At 40.6% G+C, this 19911-nt stretch overlaps 1 pseudogene; it reads left to right on the top strand.

The window, feature by feature from the left end:
* Positions 1-6936: 6936 nt before the first annotated feature.
* On the top strand, positions 6937-8089 carry LOC125121868 (E3 ubiquitin-protein ligase RNF14-like; annotated as a pseudogene).
* Positions 8090-19911: the final 11822 nt, after the last annotated feature.

Genomic DNA, 19911 nt, shown 5'->3' with positions numbered 1-19911 from the left:
TGAATTGGGAGAAAATATTTGCAAATCATATATCTGATAAGGGATTAATATTCAGAATATATCCAGAACTCTTTCTTACCCAACAATAGGAAAAGAACAGCAAATTAAAAAGCAGGCAGGAGTTCCCATTGTGGTTCAGCAGAAACAAATCCGACTAGTATCCATGAGGATGCAGGTTTGATATCTGGCCTTGCTCAGTGGGTTAAGGATCTGGTGTTGCTGTGAGCTGTGGTGTAGGTCACAGACGCGGCTCAGATCTGGCATTGCTGTGGCTATGGCATAGACTGGAGGCTAAGGCACTGATATGACCCCTAGCCTGAGAACCTCCATGTGCCACAGGTGCGGCCCTAAAAAGACAATAAATAAATAAATAAATAAATAAATAAATAAGGCAAAGAACTTGAATAGACATTTCTCCAAAAATGTCCAAGAGTACATGAAAAGATGGTCAAAATTATCAGTCACTAGGGAAATAAAAATCAAAACCACAGGATTTCTGTTGTGGCTCAGCAAGTTAGGAACCTGACTAGTATCCATGAGGATGCTGGTTTGATCCCTGGACTTGCTCAGTGGCTTAAGGATTTGGCATTGCCATGAGCTGCAACATAGCTTGTGGATGTGGCTTGGATTTGGCATTGCTGTGGCTGTGGTGTGGGCCAGCAGCTGCAGCTCCACTTTTGACCCCTAGCTCAGGAACGTCCATATGCCACAAGTGCAGCCCTAAAAAGGAAAAAAAATTAATCGTACAAATACTGTATGATTCAGCAATTACACTTCGGGATATATACTCAAAAAATATGAAAACAAGAATTCAAACAGGTATTTGTACATTCACGGTCATAGCAGCATTATTCACAATAGCCAAAAGGTGGGATAAACAAAATTTGGTGTGCACGTAGAGTGGAATATAACTTAGCCTTTAAAAGGAAGGAAATTCTTTTTTTTTTTTTAGGGCCTTACCTACGGCATGTGGAAGTTCCCAGGCTAGGGGATGAATCAGGGCTGCAGCTGCCGGCCTACACCGCAGCCATAGCAACGCCAGATCTGAGCCGTGCCTGAGACCTACAGAGCAGCTCACGACAACTCCAGATCAGTAACACACTGAGCAGGGCCAGGAATCAAACCCACGTCCTCATGGATACTAGTTGAGTTTGTTACTGCTGAGTCACAACAGGAACGTCAAAAAGGAAGGAAATTCTGACACATACTGCAATATGGATGCATCTTGACAATATTATGGTAAGTGAAATAAGCCAATCATGAGAATACAGTACTGTATGCTCCCATTTACCTGAGTTACCTAGAGTAGTCCTAAGTGTCCATCAACAGATGAATGGATAAAGAAGATATAATGGAAAAATACTCAGCCACAGAAAAGCCAGAGGCATTGCATTTGCAGCAGCGATACAGATGGACCTAGAGATTACGATGCTAAGTGAAGTAAGTCAGGCAAAGACAAATACCGTTGATATTTGTTTATGTGGAATTTAAATAAAAAGATACAAATGAACTTATTTCAAAACAGAAACAGTCTCACAGAGGCAGAAAATAAACTACTTATGGCTACCAAAGGGGAAAGGAGGTAGAATAAGGATAAATTAAGAGTTTGGGATAAGCAGATACATACTATATATAAAACTGGTAAACAACAAGGTCGTACTGTGTAGCACAGGGAACTATGTTCAGTATCTTGTAATAAACTATAATGGAGAAGACTGAAAAATTATATATGTACACACACACGTGTATAACTGAATCGCAATCACTTAGCTGTGCACCAGAAATGAACACAACATTGTAAATCAACTATACTTCAATTAAAACACAGTTACATCTGATTAGAATAACATTAGCGTTAGACAAGCTCTGAATACATTAAACACTAATGCTGCATTCTCCCCTTCTCCCCAGCCCCTAGAAGATACTCAAACTCAGTCTGCTGCTATAGCTGATATTTCTATTCCCAAGCTGGCTTAATATAGTTCACTAATGAGTCTTGAGAAAGAGACACACAGGAAACTATAAAAGTGCATATATAATAGTCAGTCCTCATGAGGCTTTAGAGGCTTATATTCTCATAAACAAAAAATCAGCCAAGCAGTAGCACTCATGGCTATTATGAGAGATTTTAAATTAGCCACCCATCTTAGAATGAATATCTATACTCATAGTAAATATATTTGTGGGCCTGCAAACTAAAGACAAAATTTGGAAAAATAAAGACTTTCTAATAGCAGTGAGAGCTAAAATATCATATGGGACCTAATTGCTGATTTATTAGAGTCATTGAAATTTCCCATACAGATTTATGTAATTCATTGTACAACTCACACTGGACAACAAGATGAAATATCTAAAGGGATATGAATTTGCACAAAAATGTCTACTAAGGTTTGGACTGGGGAATTTGAAACTCCATTTCTTCTTTCTCTTTTTGTAGCCATACCTATGGCACATGGAAGTTCCCAGGCTAGGAGCTGAATCAGAGCTGCCGCTGCATGCCTATGCCACAGCTGCAGGGCAGCCTATGCCACAGCCACAGCAACACTGGATCTGAGCAGCATCTCTGACCAACTCTGGACCCTTAACCCACTGAGCAGGCCAGGGATTGAACCCACATTCTCAAGGAGATTGTGTCAGTTCTTAACCCACAATAGGAGCCCCAGAAGCTCCATTACTTCCATCCAGGGACCCCTATTCATAGTTTCAGAATTATGCAACTCCTCCCAAATTGGAAAATCGGAATTCAAGAGAAGCTAAAAAGAGCATCATAGAAATATGGGCTTACCTGATGGTATTATTTCTCTGTGCCCCAATTGTATGCACCCATGGCTTTTTATGTAATCTAAGAAGCAGTATCACTCAAATGAAATGAAAATAATGAAAATCTTGGAATTACACCACTCTTATATAAGCACCATATAATTCAGTAAATAATACAAGGAGGTACGCTTTGCTAGAAAATTTCTTTACAGGGAAATTGAAGCACACATCACCTGGGACCTGGTGGCAAATGAACAATGCAGATCTTCTGCCATCAGAAGGTAAAAAGTACTGTTCAGTAATGATATACATGGTGTCTGGATGGTCCAAAGTGTTTTCATTGGTTAAAGTAGATCCTCAAACAATGATCAAAGACCTACTGATTTACCTCATCCTGTCTTTGGAATTCCTGAACATCTAGAATCTGATGGAGGATTTGTTTCTATGATAAATCAGGGGCTCTACAAAATCGTATACAAATAGCAATAATTTATCTTACTCTTTATCATCCCCAGTTTTCTAACTAACGAGTAGAATGAATGGATCTTACCCTAAAGAATTCTTTGGCCAAATTATACAACTGACTTATGGTGACCAAGAGAGCCTTACCTTGATTCTATGAAAACTAATATTATCTCCCTTTAGCAAGCATGGTATTTCTCCCATTGAGTTAATATTTGGAAGCTTTATGAATGTAGAAGTCTTGCCCCTTAGCTGATAATGGAAAATACCCCTGATCAGATAGAAAGGGTTTGCTTGTTTCCCTAGGCTCATTCCGCCATCGTGTGGCCAGATGATAGAAGAATCCCTCTGAGAAGATCGCGTCAATCTTGACTAGGAGGCAAAGTCTAAAGCTTTCTAATGCAGGCTGGATTGCCATGATGCTGGGGAGATGCTGGGTGTTGTTGATAGCTCACACCACTGTCAGAGTGGAACCAAATCACTTTGCTGTACAGCAGAAATTATCACGACGTTGTAAATCAACTGTACTTCAGTAAAATTTTTTAAATGGGGGGAGATGTTAAATTTGAAAGAAGAAGAAGGAGAAGGATAAAAAGAAGCACAGCTGGACACGTGCGTCACATATGAGACCAGCAAAAAGGACCAAGGGTATATGCTCCAGACAATAACTCACAATAATATACAAGATGAAAGGAAAGAGTCTCTAATGGACTTAACAGTAAAAGAGATTCTGGTGTTACTTTCCTTTTAGTTATCTTGACCATTATAATTTTAATATTTTATTTTGTACCAGTTAAACAGGAGCTTAGAGTTTTCTTCCTCCTTATTTTAAAAATAAGTACCTCAACCTCATGGAATTTTGTACCAACTAAAAATTGTCCTGAATATGGAGTAAAAGCTCAAGAAATCCTTTAATTTGTCTATAACCCTTTGGACCCACTGACCAAGTGGTTTAAATTGAAAGGAGATGGAAAATTTAATCATCTAACACAGGATTTAGCAGTAGGAGCAAAATTAGAATGAAATTGAGGAAGAGTTTGGAATTTGACAGCTTGAAATGAAGTCCTGTTGTGATAAAATATGGCTAAAGAATTTGCCATGAGCCCTCACCTGTATATCCACAAAACAAGCCGTTCAATAATTAAGGGATATACTTACTAGTCCTGAGCTATCTTGGATTGTACCTACTTATGGGAAAAATTAGGTATTGGGCGTGGTACTATCTATGGAAAGGATTAAAGGAAGGTGTAAAATAATTGATCCTATCATAGACCGAAATCTTAAAGTTGGTATTTATAGATTGAAATTACTTAAAACTGAGCCAATATCATATAGTTTTCTCCTATATGACATGGAACAAATATGTTAGATGAGTGCCTATCATTCAAGGACACAGGCCCACAGACAGGTACTATAAGTGTATGTTACTATTGATAGTGACAGATGTTAGAAATAACAGATTGGATATGTTTGCCCCCTAGATTTGGGACAAACTGAGCCCACTTCCTTGCAATCTAATCATTTTTTTTATGTTCCCTCCAATGGGCACCTCATAGTGGAAGTGTAATAATCAGTTATATAATGCATTGGGTCTGATATTGAAAACATTACTTGAGAAGATGAGACTATTTCCATAGGCAGTAGTTTAAGAATAATGCAACTTGCAAAACTGATGGATATTCACAAGAAATATGTTGGCCCATGGAAGACTACCAAGACCTACATGCTGCTTATACATTAGGTATCAGTTGGGTTAAGCTAAGAGGAAAAATGAAGAATAACTCTCAAATTGTCATGCATTTAGAAAACAAGTTTCTAAAACTAATCAGCCATTTGTAAAGCTGTTATATGATAACGGACAATTCTCATGTGTAGCCAATCAAAAATCTACTCTAATATCATTAATATGATATTTTCAAAGGCAAGTCCTCTAGCACCAATTTTCTTTTAAATTTTAAAAATCATCCTCTTGTAATATTTATCACTGTTTTACCATGTATCATTCTTAGGGCTTGTTGGATATACAGAATATTAACATCAGATCCAAGAGAAACCAATACCACAAAGCGAGTTTTACGAGAATCTGCTGCTACAAAACAGTATCCAAAGAAGAAATGATTGGGAAGTGTAACTTAATCTAAATTAATCTGACGAATGAACTTAACCTTATTAATGAACTTAATTCCTGGGGCAAGTGGAAGGACATGACTAATCTCACGTGCTACTTACACTGTAGGGAGCAACCACAGGAGGTTCTGATTACAAAGAACAGAACATCAAATGAAGCCTGATAAGGAATTATAAAAAAAAAAAAACAGGATATGAGAGCAAGATCAATGTAACTACTGATGCAAATCAGATATATGCTGACATTTACTAAACGTAAACCATATTTTTGCTTAAGTACTTTTATTATTCCATTTACCCCTCTATTTCACTGTCAATAAAAATTATTTCATTACTTTCTTAGCCATATCAGCAGGATTTACAGTATATACACCTTTGACATTAAAGTATAATATAAATGAGTAAGTGTACCACTTCTTGGACAATGTGAGAGCTTTAAACAATTCAACTTGGAGGTCCCATTGTGGCTCAGTGGAACCCAACTAGTGTCCATGAGGATGCAGGTTCAATCCCTGACCTCGCTCAGTGGGTTAAGTATCTGGCATTGTAATGAGCTGTGGTGTAGGCTGCAGACATGGCTCGGATCTGGCATTGCTGTGGCTGTGGTTTAGACCAGCAGCTGCAGCTCCAACTTGACCCCTAGGCTGGGAACTTCCATATGCCGCAGGTGCAGCCTGGAAAAAAAAAAAAAAAGACAAAAAACCAATTTAACCCATAAATTCCTCCTTTAAATTATATACAGTTATGTATTTCAAAATGATTACCACTGTAGTGTTTGCTAATGCCTCCATCATATTACATAGTTACTATTTCTTTTTGTGGTGAGAACACTCACAATCTCCCCCTTAGCAATTTTCAAGGATATAATATTAACTATAGTCACCACTCTGTACTTTCGATACCCAGAACTTAAAACTGGAAGTTTGTACTCTTAACCACATCTCTTTATTTCCTCGTACCCACCCTCAGGCCCTGGAAACCACTATTCTCTCTACTTGCCCTGTATGATCTACCTTCTTTTTCTGATTGCTGTTGACTTGATATCCAGAAAAGTTAATAAACTTTCTTATTAATTCTAATGGTTTACTTGTAGATTCTTTTAAATTTTCTGCAAAGACATGTAGGTAGGAGTTAATTCCTGCATCCTGGAGTTTTTGTAAGGATAACAAGGATGATGATGATGATTGCTAAGAATTAATGAGCACCGACTATGTTTCAAGAGTGTTTGTTCTTTCAGAAGAACAGCTTTCAAAAGTGAACTAAGGAGTTCCCGTCGTGGCTCAGTGGTTAACGAATCCGACTAGGAACCATGAGGTTGTAGGTTCGATCCCTGGCCTTGCTCAGTGGGTTAAGGATCTGGCGTTGCCGTGAGCTGTGGTGTAGGTTGCAGATGCGGCTCGGATCCCGCGTTGCTGTGGCTCTGGCGTAGGCTGGCAGCAACAGCTCCGATTAGACCCCTAGCCTGGGAACCTCCCTATGCCGCGGGAGCGGCCCAAGAAATGGCAAAAAGACAAAAAGACAAAAAAAAAAAGAACTAAAACATAGACTGCAGTATTGGATTTTCTCTGCTTTTCAGAAAATTAAATGTAGTCAGAAGACCAAGAAGTTCAGGAAGATGAATTGCTGGCCCAGGTGAGTATGATGGAGGTGTTTTAGAAAAGCAGAGCCTTCCCAAGTGGAGAAACCATGATTTATTTGGACTTTCCACAACATTTCAAGATATTTGTGAGTACTACTATCTGCACCCACAAGCACTTAGACATCCTCTGGGTAGAATACTAGGGCAGCATGATCCCACTGGCCTGGATGCTGCTTGAATATTGTGTCTCCTTTTGAGCTCAAGATGGATCCTCAGGGGAAAAGGCGCAGGACAGCGCAAGCCTCTTTCAACACAGGACTAGATTTTGGAGGAGCTGCTAGATCGGATGTAACCCAAGAGGAAGTTGTAGATGAAAGAGCCAGGTAGGGGGTGGGATCAATTGTTCTGTCAAATTCAGGAAATCTCGGACTTTGATCAAGCTCAGCAGATAAAAGGCTTTAATAGTAAATTGTTCCTGTGCAATTATCTGTTTCTGTGAGAAGCTAGGTAGTGACGCCTGTACTTCTTAGAGTGCAAGTACAGGTTTTGCAAAGCCCGTCTGAAGAACTACTTTGAAATCCAGATCAGAGCTGGCCAAGTTCAATGCCTCAGCTACCCAGGACTCAAGTGCTCTTTGGTGGCCACTCCTGGCCAGGTCAAAGGACTAGTGAAAGCAAATATTTGCTCATTATGACCCCCTTCTCCTCCAGTCCCCTTTGGCCTGAAGCAGATGTGAGCTACTGCCCATGCTCAGGCTGCCAGCAGGCACCCTGGCTGTACCATGCGCATCTGCTCCAGCTGCACTTTTGCCTTCTGTACCTTGTACAAATTGACTTACCATGGTGTCTTTCCATGAAAGGTGCCTGCAGGCTTATGAAATGCATACTTGCAAATAGATAAGGCCAAAAGACTTTGGGAACTGAGATATGATAAAAGAGTGATTCAGAAGGCACTGAAGTTGGCATGTCCTGACTTTATGCAATATTTCTACTGGATTGGTTTCTCTTCCTAGAGCAAACCCTTATAAACATTTCACCCATTCTGCCTCCCTCTGTTGTAATTGGTTTTTTCCATTTTGTGGATGTTAATGGAGAGATTTGGGAAGATGAGATTGAAGACTCGTTAACTCCCACTGCTCAAGATGTGGACATGGAGTAGTGTATACAGACGTAGAATTAGAATGCTGTACACCTGAAACTTAAATAATAATTTTTAAAAATATGTGGAAGTGAAGTGGTTCGCCCTAATCTTTTGTCAAGTACACAAAGTAATTTTGCTGGATGTTTAAGCTACCATTTATCCACTCTTCTTATGCAGAAGATATGGAAGAACTAGTTTATATTTTCATATGCTAAGGCACAATTATATGTTTTTCAATATAACATAATTGAGAAATGCATAAGCCAAAGGTTCAGCATATGAAAACTAGGTATTAAATATTAAGATGCGTCTGAAGCTCTGAGTCGTTAAAAATTATTTATTTTCTTCACAAGCTTTAGATAAGGAAAGAAATGAAGATTAACTCTTTTATCTCTGAGAACATCCCTCTAAGATCTTCTCTGGGAGTCTCCTCAGTATACTATTCCTTAAAATTGAGGCAGATGGAACTCCTATTAAAACTGTCCTGAGGAGTTCCCGATGTGGCGCAGTGGAAACAAATCTGACTAATATCAATGCTGCAGGCATGGCTCTAAAAAGGCAAAGAATAAAAAATTAAAAAATAACTGGGATTATGCATGAGTGCCTGTGCAGCTGTTAGCATTGAGCACATGAAGGGTTGGTAGTCAGCTGGCACTCATTAATTTGGCCACATCAATTGTTAAAATATTTAGATATTTCAGTTCCAAGTAGTGAAAAGTATTTCTCTAGCTATTGAGATATCATCGTGCAAATCAGTAGAAACTAGTTATAGCACAAACACAGGTATAGGGTCAGATGGGTATCCAGCAAATACTGGGAGTATTTAGGTGGTGAATATAACTGGCCCCAACTGCTCCAAGAAGACCCTAGTTTGGGGGAGCTGTAGAAGAGGATGCTCACCATGCAATGTGGGCAATGATAGTTTCGTCAGGAGCCTGATGCAGGCTCTCAAGTCTGTGCCCTACAGCAAATGTTTGTACCTAGGGACCAGCAATGCACATACCCAACACCCCATGGTTTAAGTAAAATAAAACACCAGGGTCATTATAACTATCATTTTTATAAGGGGCCTTTTAAGAAGAGATGGATGCACTTTCTTATTCGAAACCATGGTTCAATCCATTCCAAACCATGGTTAAAACCAAATCAACATTTATCCAGTAACAGCCACATGAAATATGACTTTATCAATATTTTATAAAAATTAACTGTTGATTTGGAAGTCATTGGAATGATTAGATGAGAAAATTGTACTTCCTTTTGAACACTACATGGTTTATCTAGAGATTAGAAGGGAACATATTTAAAATATTTAACCCATATACTGATTTATACACTACCATATCACAAGTGTACTTTTGAACACTATATGGTTTATCTAGAGATTAGAAGGGAACATATTTAAGATATTTAATCCAGGAGTTCCCGTCGTGGAGCAGTGGTTAACGAATCCGACTAGGAACCATGAGGTTTCGGGTTCAGTCCCTGCCCTTGCTCAGTGGGTTAACGATCCGGCGTTGCCGTGAGCTGTGGTGTAGGTTGCAGACGCGGCTCGGATCCCGCGTTGCTGTGGCTCTGGTGTAGGCCGGTGGCTACAGCTCCGATTCGACCCCTAGCCTGGGAACCTCCATATGCCGCGGGAGCGGCCCAAGAAATAGCAACAACAACAACAACAAAAAAAGACCAAAAAAAAAAAGATATTTAATCCATATACTGATTTATACATTAACTTATATTACTATACTTATTAAATATTTATACTATCACACCTTGGTACAGATCTTGATAATACCTGTAATACAATACAAAGAGAAGAATACATATATTCTTACTGTGTACATATATACATACAGATATATGCGTATATGTATGTGTGTGTATATATATCCGTGTATACTATGTATATACACATACAAATATCACAAATTTATGTATATGTGTAAAATGTATGTGCTTGAGGGGCAACACTCATTAGGGAAAACCTCATCTTTCCTCTTCTCATCTGTCCTATTCCAACAAATCTTAGAGAAAACTTACTGAGTTCACCCAGAAAAGTTAACAGGAATTTTTATTAGGAATGAATTGAATTCAGATTATTTGGGGGCGATGGATGTTTTGAGTCATCTTATCCAGGAGTGCAAATGTCTCAACTCCTATGTCCTTTATTAGTATTTTAACATTTTCTCCATAGAAGTCTTACTTATGATCAAAATAAAGTCTACAGACTTTATAGATTTTTCTGCTATTGAAAACTATATTTCATTTTACATTGCATTCTTCACTTGATTATTGGTAACATGGAGAAATGCTATTGATTTTTGCAAGTTTATCTTACATCTAGCAAACCTATGCAACTCTCTTTTTAATTCCACTAGATCGTCTTTTGATTCTGAGGTGTTTTGTTTTGTTTTGTTTTTTCAGGTAAGTAATTGTATCACCTGCAAGCAATGGCAGAAACCTCCACCTCTTCAATCCTTGCACTTGTTTCTTATTTTTCCTAATAGCATTCACCAGGCTCTCCACCATCACAATAAACATTTGCAATATTAGTGAGAATCCTTGTTTTCTTCCACTTTTAAAGGGAATGTATCTAAAATTCCTTGAATAAATATAACATTTGCCCCAAGAATTTGGCATTTAATTTTTAACATATTTAGTGGGTTCTCTTTTCCTCCTAATTTCTCAAGATATTCTACTACCATTGGTTTTTGAAATTTATAAAATGCTTTCTCTGGATCATCCGAGGTGACTCTATAGTGCTTCTCTTTCGACTCTTTAACATAGAGAATTCCATTGCTAGAGTTTCTGATATTATATCATCCTCCTAGTTTTAGATATATCCTAATTTCTCATTGTATACTTTTGACACATTATTAAATTTTGTTTATCTACAATTTTATTTGGAATTTTGGCACATACATACATACAATTGTTTTCTGTTCTTTATGGTTCCTACCTGGTTTTGAAATCAAGATCATACGAACCTCCTAAAATCATCTGAGCGAATTCTACATTTCCTCTATTTTCTGGAACAACTTGTGTAAGACAGGAATTAACTGTTCCCTCAAAATTCCCTAGATCTGAGGTGACCATATAATTCATCTATAATTGATGTAAACAGGACACATTCAGAAATAAAGGAGAATATTATTAATAACTATGCCAGGGCAAAGGAGGATGAACAAAGACTATTCTAAGCAAAACAAAGCAGAACTCAATGTTAATACTTTATGAGTATGGGACTTAGTGGGAGGTGAGGCCTCTTAGTACCTTGTCAATGTCTTCACGCTTGGTGGATCTAGTCAGGTTTGCATTTCTTCCAGTACTACTTTGATGGATTGCTTTTCTTTGAAGTAGTTTTCATTTCATGATGGAGCAAAATGTTCTGTAAAGCTGCCATGCCCAAAGCACAGAATGTGAGTTTTATGTCCCTTCAATCTCTTGCAACCCTGCACAGTCCCCGTTTTGTCACACACTGATTTGCTGAAGACATTGGGTCAGGTGTTCTAACAGCGAACCACCTTCTTTTTTATCTACTTTTCTTTAGCTTGTTCTCAATGGGAACTCCCTCTTTATGGTTTTCACACAAATTTTAATCCTTAACTGATCAATAAATTCTTTGCAAGATTTGCAAGACTCAACTCAGTAGAATAGAACTTTCCCTTGGGAACTAGAGATATTTAGTACTAGGAATACAACTCCTACTAGTGAGGCAGGATAAATATTTAATTTGTTCAAATGAGTTACCAGTTTCCAAGTTAAAAATTTTGCTTAGTGGGTGCCTCAAATGGTGACCTGAGTTTTTCTGCTTGTATCCATCTCTGGGAAATCATGTCTTTTCATTGATTCAATGTATTTCAATCCATTATATTTGGTTTATAGTTATTCTCTCTCAGTACATTGAAGATATAGCACCGCTATCTTTAGACTTTTATTGTTGGTGTTGAAAATGTTGCTGTCAGTCTAATTTTTGACCACACTGCCCTTCCCTCACCACCACCGTCCTTACCATGAGAGCCTCCCAGACCTATAGTTTCTCCAGTGAGAAGATAAGAGCCTAGCTGAAAGGTAGACATCTAGCTTCCCCTATGGTGTAGGACACTTACAAGGGGTTCACTGGAGTCTCATCTCCTGGGGATCATTGGTGGAAGCTATGGAGCTCAATAGTGGGAATCGGATAGAGATGGAAAAGGGGGAAGGACATCCAGAAACCAGCACTCAGATCTTGGATGGCATTCCTTCTTGCGGTGGTGCCCAAGCAAGGTCCTCGCCAGCAGCCCTGTCCATCTAGAGAGTCAACCCAGTGTCTCCATCTGGCCAGGAAGCTCAGTTCACAGTTCTACCTGATTTGGATTCCCAGCCAACAAGCTGTATGGGTTCGGAGCTCATTATATAGCCCCACTCAAGCCAGGAACAAATTTCCAGCATAGTCTCAAACAAGCTATATGGGTTTGGAGCTCATTCTAGGGCCCAATGCATGCAAGAAACAAATTTCCAGCATAGCCTCAGCATAGTCTAAAGTCCCACCCATCTGAGAAGTGTAGCTGCATTTGCCAGATAGCCACAAAGAATATCCTATATCCTGCCTGGTCAGGGGAGTAAATGTACACTCTTGTCCAAGTGGTCAGAATAGCCTCAGTGTCACTCATCCAGGAAGCATGTCCACAGACTCCCAGCATCCACAGAGCACATCCTATAGCCCACCCAGGTAAGGAGCTAAGCCAGCAGCCCTGCGCAAATGGTAGACATAGTCTCTGGCACCACATAACCAGATCATCCTGAGTAGGGACCCTGAGCAGTCTAGGAGTCCAGCTATGGTACTTCCCAGCCATGGAGTCCAACCTACATCCCCCCTTCCCTCAATAGCAGAGCCCAGTATACAGCCTGGCCCAGTTGCTAAGCACGACATACAGCCTCTCTCAGACAGGGAGCCAGTTGGTGACCTTGCCCAATCACAGAGCTTAGGCTATAGCTCAACACAACTAAGAAGCTCACATGCAACATTGCCCAATTGCAGAATACAGTTTCCAGCTTCACTCAACAATGGGGTACAGCTGGAGGCCCCATTCAACCGGAGAGAACAGCCAGCAACCTCACTCAACAATGGAGCATAGTCCACGGCCACCCTAATCACAAAGCCCAGCCTGCGGCCTCACTTGAACATGGAGTCCAGCCAGCAGCACCTTCCAATGAGGAAGCATGGTCTGAGGCCCCACTCATCCAAGAGCAATGGCAGAGCACAGCCCTGCCCAGTTGTGCAAGCCAATCCTGGCATGGCCCTGCTACCTACCCTACCAGAGGTGACTGCAAAACTGTGCTGGCAGCCCCACCTGAATGCAGTCCTGGCCACGGAAGCCACATAGAGGCCTTGTGTGAACACAGAGTCTGTACAGCAGGCATACCCAGCTTCAGAGCCCAGGCAGTGGAACCCCCACCCACATCAGAACAAGAGCAGTTGCCTCACCCAACTAGAGACCCTGACAACCCCACCTGCCCAGGGACATGACCAGCTTGATCCCTCCAGTATCCCCAGCTGAGCTGACTGGTAAAAGCCTTTCCCTGCTGAAATGAACCTGGATTGTCTGGAGAAGAGACAACTTCCTCAAAGCACAGATACCAACACAGGAAACAAAAATCATAATCATGTAAACATGTCAATGGAAACTAACAAAGATCCAATAACAACAACAACAAAATGGACAAAAAGTCTTGACACATTTGTAAGTAGTTTAAAAAGCAGTCTTTGGAGTTCCCATTATGGCTCAGAGGAAACGAACCTGGCTAGTATCCATGAGGACACGGGTTTGATTCCTGGTCTAGTTCAGTGAGTTAAGGATCCAGCAATGCTATCAGCTGTGGTGTGGGTCGCAGATGTGGCTCAAATCTGGTGTTGCTGTGGCTTTGGGGTAGGCCAGCAGCTGTAGCTCTGATTCGACCCCTAGCCTGGGAACTTCCACCCTTAAAAAGCAAAAAGTAAATAAATAAAAATAAAAATAAAAATAAAAAGCAGTCTTTCTTCATTATTTCCATCCAGACAGAGAGACACAGCTGCATCCTCCAATGCCAGTGTCAGTGACTTTTTTCAGCCTTTCATTACCACGTCTTTTTGAGTCCCATGTTGCCTAGGCACCAAGTTTTGTGTCCCCAACATCAACACGTTGTCACTTTTAATGTTTCTTCCTTTCTCAGCCTCATAAGCAGAAGAAATCTGATTTCTAGTTTCAGCATCTCTCTGAAGGCCTTTTGGAGGCTCACTGTCCTCTCTGGGGTTCAGGTTCACCCTGGCTTCATCATCGTCACAAAACAAGCTGTAGAGTGTGACAGTATTGGTGGGCATTAAAAAAAAAAAAAATCACTGAGTGGTGGTTGGTTCCCATAAGTAGAGAAGGTTGAGGAGGAGTTTAGGAAAGAAGAAGGGCTGAAGAAAGGACGTGAGAACAGGAGAAGGATGACTGCGCTGCCTCCCAAATCATGGAAGGCTCTGAGAAACCTCTCTCAAGCTATTCTTTTGGAAATACTCAGGCTTTAAGAGGAGACTTCTGGGAATATGCCAGTCCTATTTCTTCCTCCAGATTCTTAGGCTTGAACCATTTCGTGCTTGTGAAGATCCTCCCCCAGGAATTTGGGGAATTTGGGGGAAAGGCCACTAGATACTTTTGGTTCTAAGGAGGTAACTGAATTCCCTTTCAATAGACCCAGATCCAGCCTGATTAAATGGATCCCATTAAGGCAAAGCCCAACCAAGACCCAAGTTCAACCCAGCTACAAACCCGTCCTCAGTCCTGATCATTCGCCGCATCCCTCAAATTGAAACCACACTCGAACTCAACCCTACCTCCAACCCTCCTCTACCCAGGGTCTATTCAAGCTTAACCCTAAGCCAACAACTCCTTACTACTAGCCCCAGTGTAGCCCATTACCCTGCCTCATCCCTACACCTAGATTCATTTGTCCTGAAATTTCATCCTTTCCCCACCCCAAACCAATCCTAACCTCCCTAATATAACTCCCTACCTAAGAGTCTTCCTGAAACAACTTCCCAATATCTCCCTAACTGGAAGCTCCTCTCGCTGTCCACGCCAATTCATCCCTCAATATATAATATCATCTCTCAGGTGATACTGAGATCCCTCCCCTTCCCAAACTGGACTCAATCACTTGCCTCTAATTCTACACCTAATTGCATGTTATATCAGCCAGAGTCCTATCAGTTATTTTGACAGAGGAAATTTAATACTTCACTGTAATGTTGTTAATATTAACTAATTTAATTTTAAATAATAATTGCTAACTAGGCATTTGAGAATTGAAAATAAATTTAAATAGATAAAATTTTGCAGAGATAGCAACTGCAGGAATCAACTACCACTCCCAGGGCTGGGGTATCAAGAAAGGAGATTGGGAAGTTCCTGTTGTGGCTCAGCAGTAACAGACCTGACTAGTATCTGTGAGGACATGTGTTCGGTCCCTGGTCTCGCTCAGTGGCTTAAGGATCCTGCATTGCTGTGAGCTTTGGTGTAGGTCACAGACGCACCTTGGATCCCACGTTGCTCTGGCTCTGGTGTAGGCTGGCAGCTCTGATTCAACCCCTGGCCTGGGAACTTCCATAGGATGCGGGTGCAGCCCTAAAAAGACAAAAGAAAAAAGAAAAAAAGAAAGAAAGTAAGTAAAGAAAAAGAAAAGGAAAGAAAGAAAAGAAAAAAAAATGTAATTGGAATTATTAAAGCTTAGAAACTTGGAGGAAGGGACCTGCAGAACTGAAATGCAATCCTCTAAGGAAACACTCTGCTTTCTTAGAGTTGGTATCACTGTGCAGCATAATAAAGTTGGCTCTGTAAATGTTGGAAATTACAAACTGGGTTCAACTGCCGCTGAGAGAATGCCCTATCAATGTTGAGGTGAAGAAGCAAGGTTAGGGTAATGCTGATGCCTACAGGAAATAGACAGGAAACCCCAAGGAAGTAAATACGATGGAGCAAGTCCTTCTTCCTCCTCCAGCCTTGTAGTGTCCCTCTAGCAACCCCTTCTGGCAGAGCTTAATGAAGGGACTGGCAAAGGGGAACAGTGGTTTGCAGAGTGGTCAGCAGTGCAAAGCAATGCAAAGCAGAGTATAGGTTGGATTTGGAGCTGAGGGACAAGAAGCAATGGCATAAGAAGTGGCATACATATCAGGGCCAGCCTTGATTCTAAGTGACACATGCCTGAGCATTCTCCCTTTCCACCACTGCAGCAATACCAGTCTCTTCTCGTTGTTGTTGTTGTTGTTTTGTCTTTTTAGGGCCGCACCTGCAGCATATGGAGGCCAGGGATCGAACCTGCATCCTCATGGATACTAGTCAGATTCATTTCTGCTGAGCCATGATGAGAACTCCCAACACAAATCTGATTTGGCAGAAAAGATCCAGAAAAAGATACTAACATGAAATAATCATGGGGTTACCCCCATTCACCAAGATGCCTGCAATTGGGCTTCAGTTGCTTACCACCCCAATACAAGATTAGTATCCTAAAACAGGATTGGGGCTGCAGTACTACTGAGAATCTCCTATATTATTTGAGTTTCATGGGCCATTTGCCATGGAACTTTATCCCATGGAAATTTTCCGTGACAAAAAAAAAATCTGGACATGAAATTCCTTGACTGCAGGGTCCCAGGAGAAAAGCAGGTAAATTCATATAGCAGAGAAAATTGTTTTTGCAGCAAGGCTGAACTCTAATATTATTTACTGCTGAGACCAGATAGTTTTTGTTCAGTGAAGTATAGCGAGAGGGAGGAAACATCTGAAGTTGACCTATCAGACAGAAAACATTTAACATATGTCCTCGCAAGATACTCTTCTTCGGGAGCATTGGCCACTGGCCAACACCCATAACAAAAGTAGGGTGTCCCTCCTAGGAAGGCAAACAGGCAAATGGAAACCATCCTTCCTTTGTGTGAGACACAAATACTAATGGAAATATTTTTTAAGAGAAGAATTTTCAATAATAAATCATCTTTGGCCACCTGCCAGGCAAGAGTTATGGAGTGCTTCATGCATTTAGGCTTGAACTAAGCACGGTAGGAGCAAGAGGGTAGAGGAATGGGAATTAAAATTGAGGGAAAAAGGAAAAGAGGGAAGGTGAGCAGGTCAATTAATATGCATCAAGCAACAATTTTGCGTCAGATTCTGTTCTAAATAACAATATGTGCACTGGACACAGATAAGGCGTTAATTTTCCCAAGGTCCTTAGCTCTTGAGAAGAAGGATGAGAAAACAAATTAATCTGAAGTCTTGAACAAAGAACATCTTCTTCACAGAGATAGGGTGGGGTGGAGGCAGTGAAAGAGATATTCATAAAATGATACTGTTGAATCAATAGTTCCCTAATAGTCCTTATTAATTCAAATATATCTCACATTCGGTTTCGATGAGAAACCTGTGGGGTCATTTTACTTGTTTGTTTCATTGTACGAGAGGAGCTGGTAGGTCCAGGGATCCCTTCTGACTTTTTATCTTTAAGGAAAGATAAAATGTGACACATATAATAAATACCACAACCAGTTGGAATTACAGACCTTGTGGAGGTTGAGGTTAATTTCATAAGATGTAGCAACAAACTTTGAAGTCTGGGTAGTTTACAAAATGCTCCTTTGTTAGCATTAATCTTCATACAAATAGCTTTATCAAACTGGATATTATCTGCTTTTCTAGCAGATTACATGGGAGGAAAGAACATTTTCTTCTTGTGGAAATTTATTTCACCAGCAGAGAGCAGGATTTACAGTTGCCGGAACGAGTGCTGGAATCTCAATGATTACTAAGAAGGGGAAGAAAAAGCAAGTTAAAAACTTATAGACAGAGAACACAGAGGGTTTTTAACACGTAGAAGATGGAGCATATAATGTTTTACATTCATGATTCTCCTCTCTGTTGTCAATACAATTTACCTTAGCCTTGGATTTATAGAAACTGCCTTCGCTCCTTTCTATTGGGTTTCTTTTCCAGAATGCACTAGAATCCGTGTGAGAACATTTATCCATTAGTTAAGGCTGCAAATTATGCAACATTCCCTAAGTGTCACTGCTTAATATAAACTGTTTCTTCCAGCACCATTATTATACTGAAAGTGTTGGATTTTTTTTTTTTTTTTAAGGAATTACCTTCTTTATACCTTTCTTTTTACGAGAACTCCAGACCTCCTCAGGGCCCCTTCGCACTTCTTTTCCTCCTCCATTCTCCTTTTTATAAACTTAAAATTTTCTGAAAACTTTTTCTTTGTCTCTTAATCCAATAACAGTCACTGCATATCTCTCATTTATATGTGATTTGTACAAGACATCAAGTAATGGCAAGCTCCACTTCTCCTTCGAGACATCCATTTTGGGTGAGGATTTATAAACTGGGGCTTCCAAGCTGTCATCTAGGGAATTGATACCTCCTCAGTCCAGCCAATAAATCATTGCTTAATAAATCACTACATGCATTTGAAAAGAAAATAGAGTCTAATCATTAATAATCAGCTTCTGCGCTTCATCTTTTTCCAGGCTCCTGGACAGCACAAGTATTGACCACTCTGGTTACCCAAGGTTTTTCCAGGGTGTGCACTAGGTTTAACTGATCAACATCCAGAAGTATCCAGAAAGGTCTCAAAGTGGACATCTCATAGTGTATACTACAGTGTACCACCTAGACTCCCCATCAGGACTGAAGCCTTCTTTCCCCTGGCTGCCAAGAATGCTGGCTGCCAAAAGCTCATAGCTCAGTCTCTGTGTGTTGCCCTCTATTAAAAGAAGCTACCACACCCAAGGCAATGTTATATGCCAATTATACCCCCATAAAATTAATTGATTGATTGATTAATGGGGAGGGGGCGAGAAAGTGGTTCTAATAAAGAGACTTTTGTCCAATTAAAACAAAAAAGTGTTTAGAAGTTCCTGTTGTGGCTCAGCGGGTTAAGAACTCAAATAGTATCCATGAGGACTCGGTTTCGATCCCTGGCCTTGCTCAGTGGGTTAAGGATCAGGTGTTACTGCAAGCTGTGGTGTAGATCACAGATGCTGTTTGGATCTTTTGTTGCTGTGGCTGTGGCATAGGCCAGCGGCTATTGCTATTTGACCCCTAGCCTGAGAACTTCCATTTGCCACAGGTGCAGCCCTAAAAGACCAAAAAAAACTTTAAACAAAAAAATTTTTGAATATTTATCTGGACTATTCTTCATGTGTATTAAAAAACTATCTAAATATTATAAAAGACCTTCAAATGTAGGTATGAACTGCTTTCTTTACCTGGACATCATAAAAATAAAATCTCTTTTATTTTATTTTATTTTTTTGCCATTTCTAGGGCCGCTCCCACGGCATATGGAGGTTCCCAGGCTAGGGGTTGAATCGGAGCTGTAGCCACCGGCCTACGCCAGAGCCACAGCAACGCAGGATCCGAGCCGCGTCTGCAACCCCCACCACAGCTCATGGCAACGCCGGATCGTTAACCCACTGAGTAAGGGCAGGGATCAAACACGCACCCTCATGGTTCCTAGTCGGATTTGTTAACCACTGCGCCACGACGGGAACTCCCTAAAATCTCTTTTATAATACTGTTGAGTGGCGTTCCTGTTGTGGCTCAGTGATAATAAACCCAACATAGTATACATGAGGACAAGGAATCGATTCCTAGCCCCACTCAGTAGGTTAAGGATCTGGCATTGCTGTGAGGTGGGGTGTGGGTCGCAGATGGCACTCAGATTTGGTGTTGCTGTGGCTGTGGTGTAGGCCAGCAGCTGCAGCTCCAATTCAACCCCAGGCCTGGGAACTTCCATATGCTGCTGCTGGCGTGGCCCTAAAAAGACAAAAGAATAATAAT

The sequence above is a fragment of the Phacochoerus africanus genome, chromosome 3, assembly GCF_016906955.1.
Source record: "Phacochoerus africanus isolate WHEZ1 chromosome 3, ROS_Pafr_v1, whole genome shotgun sequence".
Lineage (NCBI taxonomy): Eukaryota > Metazoa > Chordata > Mammalia > Artiodactyla > Suidae > Phacochoerus > Phacochoerus africanus.
The sequence above is the reverse complement of the archived record's forward strand: the minus strand, read 5'-3'. Positions and strand labels throughout refer to the sequence as shown.